The sequence below is a fragment of the Macaca mulatta genome, chromosome 9, assembly GCF_049350105.2.
Source record: "Macaca mulatta isolate MMU2019108-1 chromosome 9, T2T-MMU8v2.0, whole genome shotgun sequence".
NCBI lineage: Eukaryota > Metazoa > Chordata > Mammalia > Primates > Cercopithecidae > Macaca > Macaca mulatta.
In genome coordinates, this window is record NC_133414.1 from 57,948,878 (window position 1) to 57,971,843 (window position 22,966).

Genomic DNA, 22,966 nt, shown 5'->3' on the forward strand with positions numbered 1-22,966 from the left:
GAAGATTTTAAACTTCAGAATTCCTCTAGCTGTGAAAAAGACTTCATGGAGATCTGGGACTATCATACTTCCGGTTAGTGAAATGTATCTGCTCTCTTTGGGGTGTTTATTTTCACATGTACTTATTCAGCCTCTGAAGTTTCTTCACTTCCAAGAAAGGCACAAGCATGTCTATACTCTGCAAAGAAGTGCAGATTAATGAGCTTTGGGCAGTACCAGCGATTCTCTCCCTCAATTCTACCATTAACAATGGATGCCCAGAGCCCAGGTGTCATATAGCCTATCCTGGAGGTCACTTGGGGAGAGCAATGGTAGTGTGAAGGCAACCTGTTGCTGCTGAGACATCCCATTGCCACATGCTATTATTTGAGGGGTGTTCCATAGTTTGAGGCAGAGAGAAGGTCATGCATGTCTCCTGGCAGCAGCATAAGGCAGATATTTGTCACTCTGTTGTCTCAGAGCACTTTTTCAACCAAATAAGCAAGCCTTCCTCATTGTCCCGAGATATCCTTCCCCTAACTGGTTGCATTTTTTTTCACTTCTTCATATATTTGAATATGTTAATTTTCACTCATGTTTTCCTGTTTTCTTGACAGAGATTAACGTTTCTTCATGGGCAAGGTCTTGTTTTTTATTATTTTCTTTGTACACGCAGGACACTTCGAATAGACACTAAAAGAAATCAATCACCTGGACGTATATATTTAATTATTTGTCTCTCACAGGAGGCATCTTGGGCAGATGCTGTGCAAACACCATTCCTGACAGCATAGACACTTGTAGCAATACTGCCGTGGTCAGGTTTGTCACAGATGACTCTCTGTCTCAGGATTCAGACTGTGATTTGAATCCAGCATGGAAGGTGATTTCATTGATTCATTCAAAACAACATTGAGCACCTGCATTGGACAGACACTGTGCTAGGCACTGGTGTTACAACAGTTTGAAAAACAAAACAAAACATGACCCCTATCTTCTTGGACCTTAATCAAAAATCACAGTGATAAATGAAAAATTACAGCTGTGATCAATGCTATAAGGGAAAATAACTAGTATCACGAGAGATATAATAAGAGGATGAGAGTTATACTGCAGTGCCTGCCTTAAGAAAGTCCTGTAGTTACTCAGAATTTGCATTACTGCAAATCCAACAAACTCAGATGAAATAAAGATCTTGTTTGGAAAAACTGGATACTTACATTAACCTTCTGATTTTCCTGATTTTTTTTGTAAAGATGGGGTCTTGCCTTGGCCTCCCAAAGTGTTGGGATTACAGGCGTGAGCCACCACTCCTAGCTTATTTCTCTGATTCTTTTTTCTTGAGATGGAGTCTCGTTCTGTCACCCAGGCTGGAGTGCAATGGTGCGATGTTGGCTCACTGCAACCTCTTCTTCCCGGGTTCAAGCGATTCTCCTGCCTCAGCCTCCTGAGTAGCTGGGATTACAGGTGTCCACTACCACGCCCGGCTAATTTTTGTATTTTTAGTAGAGATGGGGTTTAACCATGTTGGTAAGGCTGGTCTCGAACTCCTGACCTCGTGATCTGCCCACTTTGGGCTCCCAAAATGCTGGGATTACAGGCATGAGCTACTGTACCTGACCCATTTTTCCTGATTCTTAAGTTCATTGTATTCATTGGTCTCTCATATTTCTTGGGCCATGATGATAATTAAATTGCTGTCTGTGGACTATCATCCATGGAAGCCAGGGTTAAATATTAATAGAGATAGGAAATAAGTGTATATATTCACTAAAATCGTCACCCACATAAATACAGAGAATAATTTTGTCTAGAAGGATAATTTTTAAATACCTGAATTTTGAGAGCTTCCCTGATGGAAAGAGACACTTCGATTTGATTGGAAGTTTTCTTAGCTTTTTTCCCCTCACATCAGAGTGTGGTGGGGGTCTTCAGGGCTCTGCTGGAACATCTACTTCTCCCAACTAACAGAACCCAAATCCTCATGGCCGGATCTACGAGTGGAGAATCACCATCCCAGAGGGAAGGCGGATCACCCTAACGTTTAACAACCTGAGGCCGGCCACGCATCCATCCTGCAACAACGAGCATGTGATAGTAAGTGTTCCCTGCGGCCTGAGATGTTATATTCCATCATTTAAGGAGTTTACTGACCCACAAATCATAGTCAGAAAACTAGGTCAGGAAAATTGCCGTCTATGCAACTATAACTCAGACAAATTCTAAGTATTGTTGGGAGACCAAAACACAGTAAACTGTCAAACTAATTGTAAAAGTTGTTTTAAGAGGCTAACGGCTATCACTCCATGCATCGGGGTCATAGAATAAATTTTAAGAGTGAATGATAATGACAAATGGCAAAACTGGGGAGGCTGTGGGAAGCTAAGCCTACGGCAGCACATAGGTGAATGGGACCAGAGTCACAGCACAAGCCACCACCGAAAGTTCTGAGCAGATGGGTCGTCCTGCATAATGGTTGCTCTCTCCGGGGGTGCAGAGGGACTCCTGGTGGGAGAGCACTGCTACCTGACCTCTATGTCGCCAACCTCCAGTGGTTTCAGATGTGCCTTCAGCACTCTCAGCTTCCTGCAGTGAAAGAAAGCAAATGAGATCCCTGAGTGTGAATAACAAATAGATTGTTAACTGTGAAGTGCTATACATACATATGTGTCTGTAGATAGGTAGACTGGATTAATATTAGCACATTTCTCCCCCCAACTTGCCCCTTCTGCAGTATATACTATCTCAGGAAATAATTCCAAACTTCTGGTTGCTAAGGTCAAAAATCTTGATGTCTATTTTGGAATACTTCCTCTCACACCCTATATGGCATCTCTAAGCAAGTCCCATTGGGTGTATCTTTAAAAATATCCACAATCAAACTACTTATTATCCCTACTACTACTACCCCCACTGTTCACTTGGATTATTTTAGCAAGTTCCACCTGGTCCCCCTGCCTCCATTCTCATCTCCCAACATTCTCAACACAGCAGCGTGTGATGGTTTTAAACCTCAATTACATCATATTGCTCCCTTTGAAAATCCTCTAATGGCTTCTCATCTCACTCAGAGGAAAATCCCAAATTGCACCTGTGGCCCACCTGGCTGATATTACCTGCTGCCCCTCCCTCTTCTACCTGTCTGCCTTATTTCAAACTCCCCTCTTCTCTGCTTGCTGGGGTCCAGCCACCTGGCCTCCGTTCCGTTCCTTGAATGTGCTGAGATTCTCCCTGTCCAGCTGTTGCCTTCATCTGGAATGCCCCTGCTCAGATGGTGGCCTGCTCCACACCCTCACTTCGTTCAGGTCTCTGCTTGAATGCTTTTTAATCCATGTGGTGTAAGTACCTTATATTACAGACCCCACCCTGGCCTGACCCTTCTCTGCCATGTTGTTTTACAGCATTTCACACCTGCTGCCATATATCATTTTGATTTGTTCATCAGTTTATTGTCTGCTTCCCCCACTAGAATGTAAGCTCCTTGAGGTCAAGCTATAGTTTCATTCACTGCTGGGGATTCACTGAATCCCCAATGCCTGTACATAATAGAGATAAATACTTGTTGAATGAATGGATAGTAGAGGTACTATCATTATCCCTTTAATAAGAAGCCACTTCTGCTTTCAGTTTAATTGTCTCCTGTTGGGTAGTGAATTTCAAAAATATGAAATATATTTGTATCTTATGACCACTTTGTATTGCCCTAAAATGATCTCATTCAACCTTCAGATTTTATTTCCAAGTTCTAATATCTGAAGGACTGAACTGTTGTCTTTCAGATCTTGAAAATAAGAAACCAAGTGTGTTTTCTTTTGTTTGAGAGCCAGGAAATTTTGGACTAAGGTTGTTTATTATAAAGAAACTTTGTTTCCTATTATTGATTGAATATATATAAACAAAGATGAAGTAGAAAAAAATACTAACCACTCCCACTATACCATATTTTGATGCGTTTTCTCATCTCTTCTTGGCAAAGCATATTTTATATACTTGTAATCATGTGATATAAATCCACTTGAATTCTAATTTTAGTCTGTTTTTCTGGTTATAAATATAATGGATGCTTATTGAGTAATATTTGGAGAGTTCAAAAAATAAATAACATTTGTTTTTTACCTTTGAAATTATTTTCGTAGTTTAAATCATACGAATATAATGGTTATTAGGAATTTTACAGGCGGAGTATTCACATGTCCTTTAGGAAAGAGAATATGAACATTCATAGTTTTAGAACTCAAATAAAGATAACAGTTGTAGCCACAACCACAAATTCCAGAGCAAATCTTACTTGTTATCTCCTTATCCCTTAATTATCAACTTATAACTCTTGCAGCTACTGCTGGTGGATTTTATGTCATTATTTCTAAATAATATTCCTATTCTACTACTCTTTGCTTTTTTTGGACATTATCTATCCACATCCTACTCTGGAAGATGAGCATTAGCCCTCTGCCACCACAAACGCACATGAAGTACGTACAGTTTATATAATCTCCCAAATGTCTCCCAAAATACATATGTCACAGCTTTTGCTTAAATTGTCATTCAGTTGACATTACCATGATCATGTAAATACCATTCATGACTGAGCCAAGTAGTGTACTATGGCAACACTTGCTTTTGTTTTCCCAAGGAGTAATAATAATTGTGTCCTCTTTATATTTTCTTGGGTTTTACGCATTGATCACTAATTCTTCCACACCCTTTCCACCCTGGGTGTGCATCTTCACCTTCTGTAGTAAAACATATCAGTTCCATTTCTTTTCCTCAGTAATATCCTTCCTTCAGTCTTTGTCCATCAGCTGCAAACCTGATGCTGGCTGTCATTTCAGAATTTCCCTTTGTCTTCAGATTTGCAAGTTCCTTCATTCTGCTCCTGGGCTAGAAAGCTGGCTTTGTGATGCTATGCAAGTCCCTTTCTTGATTAATTTCCTCTTTTGGTGAGGCATACCCTCTTGTAGCTCCCCAAGGACAAGGGCAAGGGCAATACATTTTTTCAGAAATGATATACCTGAAATTATCTTTATTTTACCGTCGTTCTTTGAAAAATATATATTTAAATATTTTATATGTTCACTATATTAATATGTACATGAATATATTAATAGTAACTTTGAAGTTTTGTGTTGCTTATGTGGGGTCAGTTTTCTTCATGTTCCTATCTCCTGTTTACTCATATTGGTCTCTACCTTTTACAATAGTCAATTCCCTAAATGTCTGCTGATCCTTGGCTGTTCATTCATATTTAAGAATGAATTACCGAAAGGATGACTGGCATGTCTGTATGCATGAGGGTGCCCTGACTCTTTAAGCAGGGAAACCTACAAATGTCATATCCACAGGTCTTTTCTCTTGGGGAGGTTAAAACTCCAGCAAGGAATCACTTTCAGAATTAATTTTTTTTCTGAATCTTTAGTATAATGTCCACATTCCTTTTTCTATAATATATTTTATCTGTTCAATGTTTATTTTGGTTCCTCTTTACTCTGCTCCAAACAAGGGCATGTGGGTTGGCCTTTGCCCCCACTCTATTTGATTGAGAACTTGCCAAAAAGGGGGAGAAGAAAGATGAAAGGGGGAGAAGAAGGAGAAGGAGGACGAGAAGGAGGAGGAGAAGGGGGAGAAGAACAAGAGGGAGAAGGAGAGGGAGAAGGAGACAGAGGGAGAAGGGGAAGGAGAAAAAAAGAAGAAGGAGAAGGAGAAAAGGAAGAAAAGGAGAAGAAGAAGGAGAAAGAGAAGGAGGAGGAGATTGAGAAGGAGAGGGAGAAAGAGAAAAGAAGAAGGAGAAGAAAAAAAAAGAGAAAAGAGTGAAGAAGAAAGAAGATCTGCCGGTGCAGAGGAGGCAGTTTTAACTTTTATTGCACTGCTTCCTGGCTAATGCCTTATCCAGCTGGTCTGAGACTAAAATTTCTCCAAACCCACCTGCCTATCTGACTCTTACAGACAGAGAAAATGAAAAGCTATGCCACTTGGTGCATCCTACAATACTACCTATATATGATTTTGTCCCTGCTTATAGCAAATTTTATAGCCTGTCCTAAATCTCACATGCCTACTTCATTTGTATTCTGAGAGTTGTAGTTTCTGAGTACAAAAGGGATTAGAGGAGAATGATGAGAATTGCATTCTGGTTGCTTCTAACAGCAGAACTCTGATAAATGGATGACGATAACATGTTCAGTCATTGTGATTCTATGCCAAAGGCAGACTCAGAGGCAGGATAACGCTATTGATCATGGTTTCCAACATGTCCCATTAACCTTATAGTTGGTTCTAATCCCTTTTGATTTTAGCAATGTGATGCCCATTCCTGTATTCAGCATTATAGAAATATTTGTCCTCATCTGTTTCTTTATACACTACTTCATGGTTTGGAATCAGAAGGATGGTTTGAATCCCAGTTCTATTATTGCTAGTTATTTGAACTTCAGCAAATTACATCATCTTTCTGAATTCTGGTATCTTAATCTGGAAAACAGGGATACTATTATCTGCCCGGGAGGGTATTGTGCTGATTGGATAAGACAGGCTGAGTAGATGATGAGCAAACACTGGTATTTTTGTCTGCTCAGTAAATGATAGCAAACTCTTCTTCTGGTCCAGTGAGCCAGAAGACACTTTAGACCAGAAGCCCCAGAGAGCTAAATTTAATTAATTATAGTAAAATTTAAAAGCTGACATCTTTTGTTGTGGAGTGCATTCTCCTACTGCATAACTTTTAGTGCCATAGTCTGAGTCATTATTTCTAATCTCGAGTCATTCAAATCCTTTTAAACACTGGAATATTAATCACTTAATGAATTATTGTTTAGTTATTTCATGTAAATTTTTTTTATTTTGTACAGCATTGGAACAATAGTTTGCCAATTATTGTAACTATGTGAATGACTACAGTTATTATTTAATATTTTGGAGTCAATAATAATTCATTCTTAAAAATTCAAATAAGAAAATTGAAGCTTTGAATCCATAACTAACGAGGAAAGAACTATTATGTTTAATTGCATATGGAGATTGATTTTTCAAATTACTTTTCAAGGTATTAAAAAATATCTGCTTGCCAGGCATGGTGGCTCACACCTGTAATCCAAGCACTTTGGGAGGCCGAAGCAGGTGGATCACCTGAGGTCAGGAGTTCGAGACCAGCCTGACCAACATGGTGAAACCCTGTCTCTACTAAAAATACAAAATTAGCTGGGCACAGTGGTGCATGCCTGTAATCCCAGCTACTTGGGAGGGTGAGGCAGGAGAATCGCTTGAACCTGGGAGGCAGAGGTTGCAGTGAGCTGAGCCGAGATCATGCCATTGCACTCCAGCCTGGGCAACAAGAGCAAAACCGCATCTCAAAAAATAAACAAAAATTAAAATATATAAAAATATCTGCTTCATTATATACATCGAATTATCAGAAACTAACATTTAAGCTTCCTTTCCAAATAACAAAAGTCCTGATGCATTGTTAAGAAAAACTGCCCATCAGTGAGCTCTGCACACCACATTGTAAGCATGATGGCTTATCTTCCTTTACATTGGGAGCTCAGCTTCTAGTTCCAAAGTGTACAGCAGCTTTTAATCTATCACCCCATGGCAGGAAGGCATTACTGCAATACTTTCACTCTAGTGAAATCATCCTGAGGTCACAAAATGTGTTCAGGGTAACATAGTGGCTTGTGGCACTGGGATAGGAACCTGCATTGTTAGATCATTCATTTTAGGGCAGGGTTCCCATAGAAGGAAGTGGGTCTGGGCTGGGAATATCACCTCCTAGGAAATATGCAGTAAGATGGATTGTGTGTCTAAAGGTTAAACTCTTTCCCAAAGGTATTCAATGGCATTAGAAGTAACTCACCCCAGCTAGAGAAACTGTGTAGTAGTGTGAATGTAAGCAGTGAGATTAAATCTTCAGGAAACACAATGAAAGTCATTTTTTTCACATGGATGGATCCAGACCATATGGAGGCTTCACTGCTTCTTATACCTCCAGTGAAGATGCAGATAATGTGGGATGTTGTAAATGTACCTCATTTTGATCAGGTGCATTGCAGATGCCCCCCAGCTACTGCCAATGGCAGCAGAGCCATCCATTTTCGCTTTAGTGATCAAAGTTCACTTGAAATATTTGACATAAGACAAACACATATAAGCAGATCAAAAACTTACTGCAGACAGAAAAAAGCCTTCTGATTTCAGAAAGAAACTGCTGTGGTGAATTTAAAACTTTAATGCCATTAGATGAACTTCTAGCACAGTTTCAGTCGTGTTACCATGAGGATTGGTGACCTGTCCCATAGTCCTTGGTCAATTATTTGGTGCGGAAAGAGAGCATCTACCTCCTAGAAGGTAGCTTAGTCTCGGAGAATAATTAATTTTGCTGGGGACAGAACAGGCTTTATTGTTTCTAGTCATCTATTCACACACGTATTTCCAGTGAAAATAAATGGGAGGTTTGATTTGATATAGAATATTTCAAAATTAAGCAAGATATGGTCTCTAATTATAAATATCCTCCTATTTCCTGGATTGGTGCTATTACCTAAGGGTTTTAAAATTTAGAAGTGGAAGTGAATATTAAAAAAACCCACTAAATTATTTCATTGGTACAAGAAGCATCTATTACTTTATTAAAAGGGGGCAAATTCATTGGTAGGTCAATGTCCTATTATCTGTTTGATTTAAATTAAATTATTAGATCAAGTGGAGAATTGCTAATCAAGCCATTAGGACCTGCCACCATTATATTTGGGTATTCCTCTAAATTAAATATTAATGAATAGTAGGCCTCAATATTTTAACTTATTGATACAGAGCCAAACCCCAGCCACCTAATCTACACCAACAGGAAGATAGAGAACTGATTTTTGCACATTTTTCCTTTATAAACTTGCAGAAACTTCCATAATTTGCATGCCTTTTACCCATAATCATAACCCTGACTGCATCTAGAAAAACAAATCAAAGCAGTAATGTTGATGTTTTAGTTACTATTCCTGTATTGTTTATCTCTTCTGTTGTGGCCTGAATCTTACTACTACTTTCTCTGTTGCCTTCTGTTTTCTTAGTGTGTGGTGGGTCTCTTCCAAACACTCCTGAAGGAAACTTTACTTCTCCTGGCTATGATGGAGTCAGGAATTACTCGACAAACCTAAACTGTGAATGAACTCTCAGCAATCCAAATCAGGAAAATTCATCTATTTATAATCATTTTGAAGATTTTTTTACCTAGAAAGTCACCAAGACTGTCAATTTGATGTCCTCGAGTTTCGAGTGGGTGAGTTCTAAGAACACATTCTCCCATTTATGTATTCTTTTTACGTTTTTGTTGTTGTGGCTGTTGTTGTTTTGAGATAGGAGCTCACTGTCTTGCCCAGACTGGAGTGCAGTGGTGTGATCATAGCTCACTGAAGCCTCAACCTCCCAGGCTCAGGTGATCCTCCTGCCTCGGTCTCCCAAGTAGCTTGGACTACATGCATGCACCACCATGTACAACTAATTTTTAAAAATTTTTGTAGAGATGGGGTCTCTCTATGTTGTCCAGGCTGGTCTCGAACTCGTGGCCTCAGGTGATCCTTCCTCCTTGGCCTCCCAAATTGCTGGGGTTGCAGACATGAGCCACCATGCCTGACCTATAATATTCTTCTTATGCTTGGAGACCACCAACAATGAAGGGAGTCAAATGGCTCTAACATAGGTACATATGATATAAAAGAACTCTGTTCAAAGCAAGCCATAATTCTGTGTGTGCCCAGCTGAGGAAAATGAACCCCAGGGACAGTGAGCGAGGCAGATCACTGCACAACTAGACCCTGTGTTACAGTCGCTTGGTTTTCTGCCATGTGAGACTTCCTCAAGGGAGAGTCCACTACTATCAAGACTCCTTTCCAAGGAGACTGGGACTTAGCATGGTCAGCATGTGTTGGCAGTTTCCTGAACTTCCAGGATTTACAAAGCGGCTGTGAAATTCTCCTGAGGGCTTAGGCATTAAAAGAAGTTTTGCAATGTACCAGATGGAGAAACCCATGGAAGCTATTTGGGGAAATAACCCCAAAGCAGTCATTTGTCTTTGTTTTTGTAACAGAAAAGTATTGTGATGTACTCAATAAGCCATAGTTCACTTAAGAATTTTTAAAACTCTGTATTCAAGAAGGATGAATCAATTTTCATTCTTTCTTATAATCAAGGTGTAGTTTATTCATTAGGTTGCTTCTGTGATTACGCTGACATTTTTTTCTCAGTAAATAAACAAGTAGATAGAGAAGACAATAATATTGTAAATAGTATGTAATCATTCATACTGTCAAAGTTTTGCTGAGTTCTGTGTTATGCCAAAATTTAAAGAAAAGGAGGCTGGGCTTGGCGCGGTGGCTCACGCCTGTAATCCCAGCACTTTGGGAGGCTGAGGCGGGTGGATCACAAGGTCAGGAGATCGAGACCATCCTGGCTAACACAGTGAAACCCTTCTCTACTAAAAATACAAAAAATTAGCCGAGCAAGGTGGCGGGCCCATGTGGTCCCAGCTACTCAGGAGGCGGAGGCAGGAGAATGGCATGAACCCGGGAGGTGGAGCTTGCAGTGAGCCTAGATCACGCCACTGCACTCCAGTCTGGGTGACAGAGCAAGACTCTGTCTCAAAAAAAAAAAAAAAATGTGCTCTTAAGATAGATAACTTGATTTTCTCTAACCTCTATAGTCTGGAATATTGTCTCTTTGGCCTTTCTGTAAATGCTATATAGACCAATAATATTCTTAACTTTAATTTTGAATTTCTTCATTCATGAATTCTAATTCCATGTACCCAACCTAGCTAGTCCTCTCGCCTGATACCCAAGATGATAAATTTAATTTATTTATTTATTTATTTATGAGATGGTAGTCTCCCTCTGTCTCCCAGGCTGGAGTGCAGTGGCTCATTCTCTGCTTACTGCAATCTCCACCTACCAGGTTGAAGTGATTCTCCTGCCTCAGCCTCCTGAGTAGCTGAGAATACAGGCACGCGCCACCACTCCTGGCTAATTTTTTTTTTTTTGTATTTTTAGTAGAGATGGGGTTTCAGCGTGTTGGTAAGGCTGGTCTCGAGCTCCTGACCTCATGATCTGCCTGCCTTGGCTTCCCAAAGTGCTGGGATTACAGGCGTGAGCCACTGCACCTGGCCTCCCAGATGATAAATCTTATTGCTTGGTGTATAAAGAAAATGTGGCACATACACACCATGGACTACTATGCAGCCATAAAAAAGAATGAGTTCATGTCCTTTGCAGAGACATGGATGAAGCTGGAAATCATCCAGATCCTACTGCTCCTGCCATGCTGCATCACTGCCACTCACTGCAGTGAGCCCAGCTGTGCAGCTGTAGGCTACAGCCTCCAGCATGCAGCAGGTGGCTCTTTCTTTCCCCCTTCCTTTTTTTTTTTTCCTCCAAGATGGATTCTTGCTCTGTTACCTGGGCTAGACTGCAGTGGCGCGATCTTGGCTCACTACAACCTCCGCCTCCTGGGTTTAAGCGATTCTCCTGCTTCAGCCTCCCAAGTAGCTGGGACTACAGGAGCACCACTCCCGGCTAATTTTTGTATGTTTAGCAGAGACAGGGGTTTCACCATCTTGGCCAGGCTGGTCTCAAACTTGACCTCGTGATCCACCGGCCTCGGCCTCCCAAAGTGCTGGGATTACAGGCATGAGTCACCATGCCCAGCCCCTTCCCCACTTCTAAGCTGGGCACACACCAGCAGAACACATAGAAGCAAAAGAGCCTGGAACGGGCTGACTTCTGCTTAGCAGGCTTTATATACCAAGGTTCCTGGACTACATGTTCTGATTGGATGAGAGCAAGCCTTAGGCTAACCAATCAGAACATGATAGGAAAGCCCAATCAGAATAAGCCTAGAGGTTTTCTTTCATCCAATCAGAACATTGGGGGCGACAACAGAGACTGAAGTGCAGCTGGAGCGGTAAGATGGCGGACTAGCAGCTGGCTCGGTACAGTGCTATAGCGGGAGGAGAAGGTGGTTTCCGCGGACGCAAGCTGGAGGCCGGAGCCTGTGGCACAGCGGCTCGCCTCGCTGAGGCTGATGGCTGCAACAGAGACGGCACAGCTGCCGGAGTGGTAGAAAGGCGGCCACGGTAGGTGCGTATCCTCAACTGCACTGCCCACTGCGTGGGGGCGCTATTCCGGGCATCACTGCCTGCAGCTGGGAGGGGGTTGGGGTGCTATCCAGGGCTGTGGTGCTATCCAGGGCTGTGGTGCTTGGGGACGGAGGGCGTGTTGGGGCGCTGTTCTAGGCGTCATTTCTTCCGGTATGGGGGCGGGTTGGAGTCGCTATTGGGTGCTCGAGGTGAGGACGGGTTGGGGGCGCTGTCGGTGGTTACACTTCCTGGGAGTGTGGGGGTGTTTGGGACACTATCGAGGGCTACACTGCCAGCGGCGGGTTAGGGCCGCGATCAGGGGCTGCACTGCTGGTGGCGGCAAAGGTGGCCGCCACAGCGGTGGCCTCCAAGGAAGGAGCCAGGCTCCAGAATCTAGAGGGAGACCTCCTACTGCTCGTGATTTAGCCCGGTGGGGGCACAGCGTTTCCATGGGAATCATGAGCATGGCAGGGCCCCGACACCCGTCATGGTTCCCGGGTCTGCGTCCTCTTGCTCTGTGTTGAGACAACCTGGGATCCCTGGGCACGGAGTAGCAGGCGTCATGGGGGGACAGGGCCCTGTGGGTGGAGGCGTTAGGAACGGAAACTGGCACTCGGATTGGGCGGGGGGCGCGGGGAGGGGGGGACAGGGCAGGCGGGGTGGTGGTGGCTGGGTCTGAGTTTTGCTGTTCTTGCTCGCAGAGGAGCCGCAGCCGTTGGTGGGCCCAACGGCTCCTGTGGATGGGGAGCAGGCCACTGTGGAGTCTCTCTCCAGTTAACTGAAACCTGTCACTGCCACCCAGTGGCCACTATGACGAGGTTAGGCTCTAACGTTACCACTCCCTGCATCATGTTCTAGGCTTTTCTGACTTTGTTGGCTCAGCTGCTCCGTGCCAGAAGGAGGAACAACCTGCCACACGCTGGAAAGTGAAGGCTGAGCCTGGAGCCTGGGACGTGGCGGCTGGCCTCGCTGCGGTGGGTGGTGCTTTGGAGGAGTAGGTGGGAGGGCCGCCGTCTGTGGCCAGGTTGGGGGGCAGGGCTGTGGCTGTGGCCAGGTGGTAAGAGTCTTGTAGGGAGTGCCGGTGCATCGAGGGCGACAGCAGCGGTGGTTGTATTGGCATTGGCCCTAGTGGTGGCAGCAGCCGCAAGTCTGGGGTCCTGGGAAGTGGGAGTAGGAGCGCTGCGGGGCCACCTGGCCTGGCATGGGTAGGAAGCTGTGGGTGCTGTGCCGTGGGCCTCGGTGGTAGCAGTGGAGGTGCCGTCAGGGCAAGGAGGAGTCCTCCCCCTTCTTCTGTAGAATCTGGAGGGTCCCTTCCTTCTGCTGGCACCTGAGCCAGGTGTGAATGGAGCATTATCTCAGTCTTAACAAAATTTAGGGGGTGATTGTGTATCTTTTTACTTGTTTTTTTGTTGTTGTTGTTGTTGTTAAAAAGTCTTGAACTTTTTCAGTTTTCATGAATCAAGGAGGGGAAAAAAGGTATAATAGGCCTTCTGGTTCCCTCACCTGTTCTTTTTCCTTTCTTCCAGTCTGTTTTATTCTCATCATCATCATCATCTCGTTCCTCTTTACTTGCTTATGCTGCTGCTTCTATTTCTTGTTTCTCTTCTTGTTTCTCCTTCACCTCCTCCTGCTTTTCTTTGCTTTTTCCCAAGCAATGGCATTAACAACAAACCAAAACTGAGTTAAAAATAAACTACTTGTCAGTGTGTTGTACTTTAAAAATAATTGGTCCATTACTATGTCTTAGAGATTTATATAATTATTTAGTTGCTTGAATAGCTATGCTTTCCTGTTCCTGTTAACGCATTGTAGGTAGTTATACAAGTAATAAAAAAAATGAAGCATCAAATAAAATACTGGTAGGAAACAGCCATTTCATACCTCTTTTATATTAGTCTGGAGATATGCAAGAGGCATGGGGTAATAAGTTCCAATTTAGGAGGTCATTAAGTAAACTATATTCCCTTCATGTTATTTCTCTGCCACTGTTTTCAAGATTATTATCTGCATGAGCAGACCTGGTTTGTCACCACATCTTTACAATAGGAAAAGGAAGGGGAGATCATGTGAATAATGTTTTAAGGCCAGGATTCACAACCAAAAGCAAGGCTTTATTAACTTTTGCCTTTAAGAACCTGCAGTACTGAGCCCTCTTTCCTAGTATTACAACCTTTAGTATGAACCCTTTTTTTCAGTGATTGCTCTAGAAGTTTATGCATTTTATTGAATACTTTAAAGAAACAAATGTATATTGTATCATTTTTCATGCCCACAGAGATGGATTAAGGCTTATAATTTTGACACTTTTAAAATTATTTTTAAGGTTATGGCATGTAAAATACTGTTGATATATGTAAGAATATGCATAAGTACCACCAGATAGCTTATTTTGAAGAGACAGTGTCTAAATTTTTGTCCAGAGTAGATTGGTTGCAGTTTCTTAGGTGTGTTTCTCAGTACATTGCCTCAGTGTTTTTTTTTATTTTTTTATTTATTTATTTATTTATTTTTTTTTGAGACGGAGACTCGCGCTGTCACCCAGGCTGGAGTGCAGTGGCCGGATCTCAGCTCACTGCAAGCTCCGCCTCCCGGGTTCAGCCATTCTCCTGCCTCAGCCTCCCGAGTAGCTGGGACTACAGGCGCCCGCCACCTCGCCCGGCTAGTTTTTTGTATTTTTTAGTAGAGACGGGGTTTCACCGTGTTAACCAGGATGGTCTCGATCTCCCGACCTCGTGATCCGCCCGTCTCGGCCTCCCAAAGTGCTGGGATTACAGGCTTGAGCCACCGCGCCCGGCCGCCTCAGTGTTTTAAAGCATGTAGAAATTTGGATTGTTTACTCTCATGGTCATTTGTTTATAGGTTGTTTAATATTTCTAGGGACTAAAGACATCACAGCCTCCTTTAAGATTCAGTACTATTAATAAGATTTGTTATATATAGGGTTAGAATCCAACAAACTCCAGAGGAAAATTCTTAAATTATATAGCTGTAGAGCAGGACATAAAACCTAGGTTCTAAGCTCTAAGGGAGCTACCAAACAAGTGCGTCAGTGACTGGGCATAGCATAGAGTGGGCAGAATTACAGGATGGTTAAGAGAGTGAGCTGTGCAGCCTAACTCTATGTAAACATGACTTTTTTTTTTTTTTTTAAGCAGATTCTCACTCTGTCGCCCAAGCTGGAGTGCAGTGGTGCAATCTGGGCTTACTGCAACCTCCGCCTTTCAGGTTGAAGGGATTCTTTTGCCTCAGCCTTCCGAGTAGCTGAGACTACATAAGTGCATGCCACTACATCTAGCTAATTTTTGTATTTTTTGGTAGAGATGGGGTATCACTCTGTTGGCCAGGTCTGTCTCGAACTCCAGACCTCAAGTGATCTGCCTGTCTTGGCCTCCCAAAGTGCTGGAATTGCAGGCATAAGTCACTGCCTCTAGCCTGGGGAGGGAGGGTTACTGTTGAAGTATTATCTTTGTATCCTAAAACATGCCCTTTTGAAAGCGATGACGTTGATAAAAATCTTCTACTGAAGTCTTTGCAAGGTATCATCTTTTTACCTCCATTTTCCTACATAGTGTTTGTATTTAATGTTTTCTTGTATTCCACAGACTGTGTTTTAGTATTTATAACTATAGTATTATGTATTACTTTTCTACATTGAAAAGGAAAAATTGTATTGACCTTTTCTTAACATATAAATGAACTTGACAAGCAAACATTTTTCAAATCAGTTTTCCCTTTCATGAATCTCAAAGTGGGTACAGGACACACTTTCCCATTTAAGGTAAAGGTGCACATTTATACCTTATCTCAGAATAGTCAGAAGTCGGGTTCTTATTGTGTGGTTAGTAATGCAAATATTAGTAAGTTCATGTACTTAGTATTTAGAAGAATTCTGAAATAGCACTTGTTAATTTGTAACTTTTATGCATTTATTACTTTTTTGTAATTTTTTATAGTGTTCCCAAACTTGACACTCATAGGCTATTAGTAGTAGGTTTTACTTCTATCTCTTCTGGCCTTGAGTACATAAGATGTATTTTCCTTATGTTTAGCATATAGTATAAATTTAATTGTTCAGATTTTAAACAAAAAGGACCTATAGAATTATTGCTTACATTGACACCGGCCCAGTTGTCCCATGGATAGGGTTTTGTTTGGATCAACATAAGAGTTGACCCTGCTGTTAAACCTTGAAACTTGTATCTGTTTTATCTGAGTTCTCTCCTCAAAAAAAGACCTTCAGTAAGTATCAACTGAAAAATATCAGATCTCAGCACCAGATGCCTCCTGCCCCTCTCTAATTTCTGTTCTCTTACCCATTATTACATTTCTTTCCTGACCCTAGTTTTAGTCAGTCAGGGAGATAAATTTGAGACTGAGCCCCTATCTCCTGGGCTGCAGCACCAGGTTAAAGCTTTCTTGCTTGGTAATACTTGTCACCTCAATGACTAGTTACTGTCTGGTGAGCAGCAGGACCTGGACCAAACCCTTGGTGTTCAGGTAGTAACATGAACAACGATCTTAACTGTCATTCTTTACTGAAATTTTACTTTTTAATTACTGGCCTCTTCTTTATTATCTATCATTCCTATGACCTCATATCTCTTTTTTCTTTGATTTTACAGTCAAAGAACTTAATGCTTCCTAAATCCAAATATTAAAGTTAAAAAAAGAGAAAGGAAATGTGTGCAGAGAAAGTGTGTTTTACAAGTTAATTAAAGATGGATTCACAGATGTTTGTAGATTTACCTAGAGTTTTGAATTCAGGTGAGTTTTCACAATATGCAGTAAGTTGAAAAGAATCCCAAGATAATTGTGACATAATAAAGCTAGGTATTGAAAACCAAAAAGATTTCACCTCAGTATGGCACTTTTAATTCAAGAACAGTAACCACCAAATGAGTTTTTCAGACTAATCATTACTCTTTAAAAATTAAGAGAAAATGTATGTATAACTTTTATTTTAGTTTTAGTACAGCTTCTGAATTTATTTATCAATAGACAGGACAAAATAGATGAGCATCTGCTTCCCTTCCCCCTAAGCAATGTATTCTTCCAAAATGTAATACATTTTTATTTATACTTGAAGGCAGTGTTTTTCAATCTTTTCCATGTTAGTAGCTCAGATCTTTAAGGACAGTGGATGTATACTAGGGGCAACTTGTGGTCTTAATCCTACTGGAGCTCTGATAATCTTAGATTCTTTCTTTCCTATTTGTGAATAAACTTCTGCTCCAGTAGGATAAACCTGTTTACCATGTGACTGCCTAACTGATCTGTTGCTTTATGTCCCAGTTTTTAGAAGCAAGCAGATTATATTACCCGGATTAAAATGTTTTCTTGATACTGAAGATAGGATCTTAAATTTTTACTTATGAGTTACTTTAAGTACAACTTTGATTAAATTATGGGGATCGAGTTTCCATAGCTTTCACCATAGTGAAAATGGAAAGCAGGAAGCATTCTACAGCAAACCCTGAACTTATTTATAGAAAGTTAATTAAGTGTCTGAGCAAAGCAAGCATTCACACTTCGGGGGGTGTGTGTGTGTGTGTATGTGTGAGTGAGACAGATGAGCATGGTACTTGAAGCATAATTGTGCTTCTTCAGGTTGCAATATCCAGTAATTTTATCATACAGTAACTAATGTTAAATCCACAAACCTACTTTGGTCTACTCTGTATTTGTATTCTAAAATAATATTTTTTAGCTTCCAAATAGAAGTGTTATAATTTTTTCTAAATTAGAAAGTATTTTTCCATTGAGTTAAAAAATCATTTTTCATGTTTATTATATCTTAAAAATGATTGCATTGTTATCTAGATTCTCTTTTGTCTTTCACTGTGAGTTTTTATTGGTTTATTATATGTTTATTTTCTTTTTAGGAAGCCATCATTCTTCAGAAGGCAATGACGGAACAGTACCAGCAGCAACTGAAGGACCAGCAGAAGGTTAAAAGAAAAAGAGATTTTATGTGTTACTGTATTTGTTGTATTTTCATTTTTTATTTTTTTCCTCGAAATGGAGTCTTGCTCCATCACCAGGCTGGAGTGCAGTGGCATGATCTCAGCTCACTGCAACCTCCGACTCCCTGGTTCAAGGGATTCTTCTGCCTCAGCCTCCTGAGTAGCTGGGATTACAGGCACGCACCACCACACCCAGCTAATTTTTGTATTTTTAGTAGAGACAGGGTTTCACCATGTTGGCCAGGATGGTCTCGATCTCCTGACCTTGTGATTTCGCCTGCCTTGGCCTCACAAAGTGCTGGGATTACAGGCGTGAGCCACCATGCCTGGCCTGTTGTATGTCTATTCTGTTTTACAGATTATATTATTCTTAAAACACCTGTCTTGGAAATAAAAGATGATTCTTTTTGGTATGCTTTCCTAGGCAACAAGTTGTTTTAAGTTATAAGAGTTAATATACCTCTTTACTATATTGATCAATAAAGCCTATGAGGATGAAAACTAAGTGGTAACTGAAGGTCTTCATGATGCAAATACTATTTTTCTGATCATAGTTTTTATTATAAATTGTAACTTCCTAGGTATGTATGCTTCATTACTTGTTGATGTCTAAATCTGGCCTAGTAGTCAGTGCACATGGTAACAGATGGTAACCCTAGGTGACAACCTTTAATAATAGAAAAATAGAACATTCTCTTTAATGCAGATTTATTGACATTTTTAGGTATAACAGTTTCCTGCTGACAGCTTTTCAAGTGCTTGTCCATCTTCTCTGTAATACTGGGGCTTTAGTTAAGGGATACTCGAGTGTTGTCAGTAAATTAGTTTATGTACATAGATGTGTTTTTACAGTTCCTCTTCCTGCATTCAGTGTTTAGTTTTTCAGTTATGCTTCCAATTAAGTTTATTTAATTATTTAATCTCTGAAAGTAGAATTAATTCAACTAAATTAAAGGGGCAAATTTTTAATAAGCATTTAATTCGTATGCTGTTTACAGAAAAACTATCTGGGTTTTAAAAAGTTGCTTTAGATTTTGCCATCTTAGTACGTCCTTATGTGGTGTACTGTTTTGGTGTTTTATTTTTATTTTTTGATAAAATATACATAATACAAAATAACACTTAACCATTTTTAAGGGCACACAGGTCCCTGGTGTTTTAAGCACATCCGCATTGTTAGCCATCACCACTCTCCATCTCCAGAGCTTTGTCACCATTCTAAACTGCAGCTCTGTACCCCATAAGCAATAGCTCCCCATTGAACCCTCCTCCTGGCCCCTGGCAATTACTATTCTATTTTCTGTTTATGAATTTGTTTATTCTAAATACCTTATATAAGTGGACTTGTACAATATTTGTCCTTTTGTGTCTGGCTTATTTCACTTAGCATAATGCTGTCAAGGCTCGTAACACTATCAGAATTTCCTTTTTTTAAAAAAAAATTTTATTTTAGAAGTGAGGTCTTGCCGTGTTGCCCAGGCTGGTCTCAAAATTCTGTGCTTAAGCGACCAGCCCGCCTTGACCTCCCAAAGTGCTAGGATTACAGGTGTAAGCTGCTGAACCCGGTGAGTTGTTTTTTTTTTTTTTAATGCCTAAATAATATTCTGCGTATGTGTATATTACATTTTCTTTATCTATTCACCTACCGATGGGCATAGGGCTGGTTCTACCTTTTGGCCACTGTGAATAATGCTGCTATTAAACGGGTGTACAAATACCTGTTTGAGTCCCTGCTCTTAGTTCTTTTGGGTATAGAGCTTAAAGGGTGTTGTTGGATCATGTAATTCTATGCTTAATATGTTAACTACCAAACCGTTTTCCACAGTGGGCTGTAACATTTTACATTCCAAAAAGCAATCCATAAAGGTTCCAATTTATCTCTATTATTGTTAACAGTTAATATTTTCTGTTTATGTATTGCATTTTTATAGTGTTTGAAATTCATCTGAGGGTTTTCCTGATACCAAAATATTAGAAAATGTTTTTTTAAAAAATGCCTTGTTATAAAGACTTTTACATGTTACTTGATGCCCTGTGATCTATTTTCTCAGTAAGAAGAGGAACTTCTCTTCACCCAGCCTCATTCCACTGCACCCACTCTTTTCTGTGTTGGGTTATGCGGGGGAGAAAGGGAGCTTTGTACCACTGTCCTGTGTTGTGGTAGCCCATTACTGAGTTGTAAAGCACCTTGCCTCCTCTTTTACTTGGGAGAAATGCATTGATGCTAGGTGCCATATGGATTTATTTTTGGAGTGATATTTTTCTAACTTTATGGAATTAATACTAGATAGAAAGTTAGCAGATGGATTCTGTATCTGATGAGAGTTTTGGGTAACTTGAATACCTAGTTTCTGAGCCTTATTTTTCCTCTGATGCAAGACCACTGTAAATTAGCCAGCCAGTGAAAAACTCTTACCGCTCTGGATATGGGTTTAGGACCCTGGATTTCTACTACTCATTTTTTTACTACTTGTGCAGGGATCATGTCCCAAGTTGCAGTGTCCCCCCTGCCTGTTGAAGATGAGTTCTCAGAGAGCAGGATGGCTGTGACATTCCTGATGTCAGCTCTCGAGTCCATGATGAGACTTTTTGTTCTAACATTCTATATTTGAGTAGGACTGGGCTGTAGATAAGGTTGATTTGTTTTTTGTAGAACATAATTTTATGGTTTTTTTTTTTTAATAATGAGTAGTTCTTTCTCTTGAATGGTAGCTGTGGTCAAACACTTCCAACCAAATGTGCATGTGGAGATTCTACACCAGTTTTCGGACAATCTGGATACCAACTGGGTATCCCCCAATTGCATTCTGACACTACCTGGAGTTAGTGCCGACCCCTCAGGATAGAGGCTCAGTCCCACAAGACTACCTTCACTTCACATGCCAATTGCAAGTCGTAGGTTGTTAGATGTACTTTTGACTAATCAGTTAGAAACCAGGGTCTCATGACCCCCTTCTTGGGTTGAATCATGTGCTAGAACAGCTTGCAGAACTCAGAAAAACAGGTTATTTTCTTTTGCTAGAACAGCTTGCAGAACTCAGAAAAACAGGTTATTTTCTTTGTTTTTCTGAGATACAGAGTCTCACTGTGTTGCCAGGCTGCAATTCAGCCGTGTGATCAAAGCTCATTGTAGCCTTGAACTCCTGGACTCGTGATCCTCCTGCCCCAGCCTCCCAATGAGAGTACAGGCCTGCACCACCATATCTGGCTATGTTCTTTTATGTTTTGTAGAGATGGCGTCTTGTTATGTTGCCCAGGCTGGTCCCAAATTTCTGGGCTCACATGATCCTCCCATCTCAACCTCCCAAAGTGCTAGGATTATGGGCGTGAGCCACTGGATCTCACCAATTTACTTTCTATTACTGGTTCATTGTAAAGGATATATTTCAGAAACAGCCAATGAAAGAGATGTACACATGCTGGGCTTCTGCCTGTATTCTCAGCACTTTGGGAGACCGAAGCAGGAGCATCGCTTAAGCTCAAGAATTTAAGACCAGGCTGGGCAACACTGTGAAACCCCATCTCTACAAATTTTTTTTTTCTAAAATTAGCCTGGTGCGGTGACATGTGCCTACACTTGTAGTTACTCAGGAGGTTGAGGTGAAAGGATGGCTTGAACTAGGGAGGCATACTGGTTGCAGTGATCCACGATTGTGCCACTCTAACCTGGGAGACAGAGCCAGACCCTGTCTCAAAAAAAAAAAAAAGGGAAATAGATGCACAGGGCAGGGTATGTGGGAAGGGGCACAGAGCTTCCATGCCCTCTATTGGGCATGTTACCTCTTAGTATCCCCTTTGTGTTCAGCAACCCAGACATTCTCCAAACCCTGTTTAGGGTGTTTATGAAGGCTTCATTATGCAGGCATGATTGATGAAATCAGTTGACTGTTGGTGATTAAGTCAGTCTTCAGCCACTGTTTCTTTCTGGAGCTCAGTAGGTGAGGCTGACAGTTCCAAGCCTCTAATCACATGGTTTGCTCTTCTGGCAACCAGCCCTCCTCCTGAAGCTGTCTAGGAGCTTTCAGTCACCCAGTCATCTCAGTAACATCATCAAATGCATTCTTACTATGGTGGAGATCCCAAAGGTCTTAGAGGTTCTTGTGTTAGAAACCTGGGACTAAGACCAAATATTGAAACAGAAGATGCTCCTATCACCTTTATCACCGAGATGTTTATGAGAACTTTAGAAGCTCTTTGCCGGGATAAGGGCAGAAACCAAATGTGTATTTCTTTTCTTTTTCTTTTTGGACAGAGTGTCTCTCTTTCACCCATACTGGAGTGTAATGATGCAGTCATATCTATCTGCAGCCTCAACCACCTGGGCTCAAATCAAACAATTCTTCTGCCTCAGCCTTTGAAGTATTTGGGACTACAGGTGCACACCATCCTTGCTCAGCTAATTTTTGTATTTTTTTGTAGAGATGGGATCTTGTTACGTTGCCAAGTCTGGTCTCGATCTCCTGGGCTAAAGCGACCCTTTCACCTCAGCCTCTCAAGTAGCTGAAAATACAGATGCATACCACCATGCCCAGCTAATTTTTTCTTTTCTTATTTCTTTTTGTTTTTGTTGTTTAGTTGGGGATCTTGCTATGTTTCCCAGGTTGGTCTTGAACTCCTGGCCTCAAGCCTTTCCCCACTTTGTCCTCCTAAACTGTTGGAATTATGGGTGTGAGCCACGACTACTGTGTCTAGCAGTCACAAGGGTTTTTATAAGAGAAAGAGGGAGGTAAGAGAGTCAGAATTGGAGGAGATGTGATGATGGAAGCAGAGGTCAGAGAAGGAGATTTGAATATGCTTCGCTTCTGGCTTTGAAGATGCAGTTAGGGGCCATGAGCCAATTGAATGGGGGTGGCTTTTAGAAGCTGGGAAAGGCAAGGGAACACATCCTCTCTGGAGCCTCCAGAAG

At 41.3% G+C, this 22,966-nt stretch overlaps 1 long non-coding RNA gene across 1 annotated transcript in view; it reads left to right on the forward strand.

Moving 5' to 3' along the window:
- The first annotated feature begins 596 nt into the window (after positions 1-596).
- The window catches only part of LOC106995785 (uncharacterized), a 30,016-nt gene continuing 7,646 nt past the window's right edge, over positions 597-22,966 (forward strand). The window contains exons 1-5 of the long non-coding RNA XR_003719292.2: positions 597-2,076; positions 9,039-9,247; positions 11,881-12,098; positions 12,956-13,071; positions 17,980-18,045. This is a non-coding gene — a long non-coding RNA (uncharacterized LOC106995785). The remainder of the gene's footprint in view (positions 2,077-9,038; positions 9,248-11,880; positions 12,099-12,955; positions 13,072-17,979; positions 18,046-22,966) is intronic.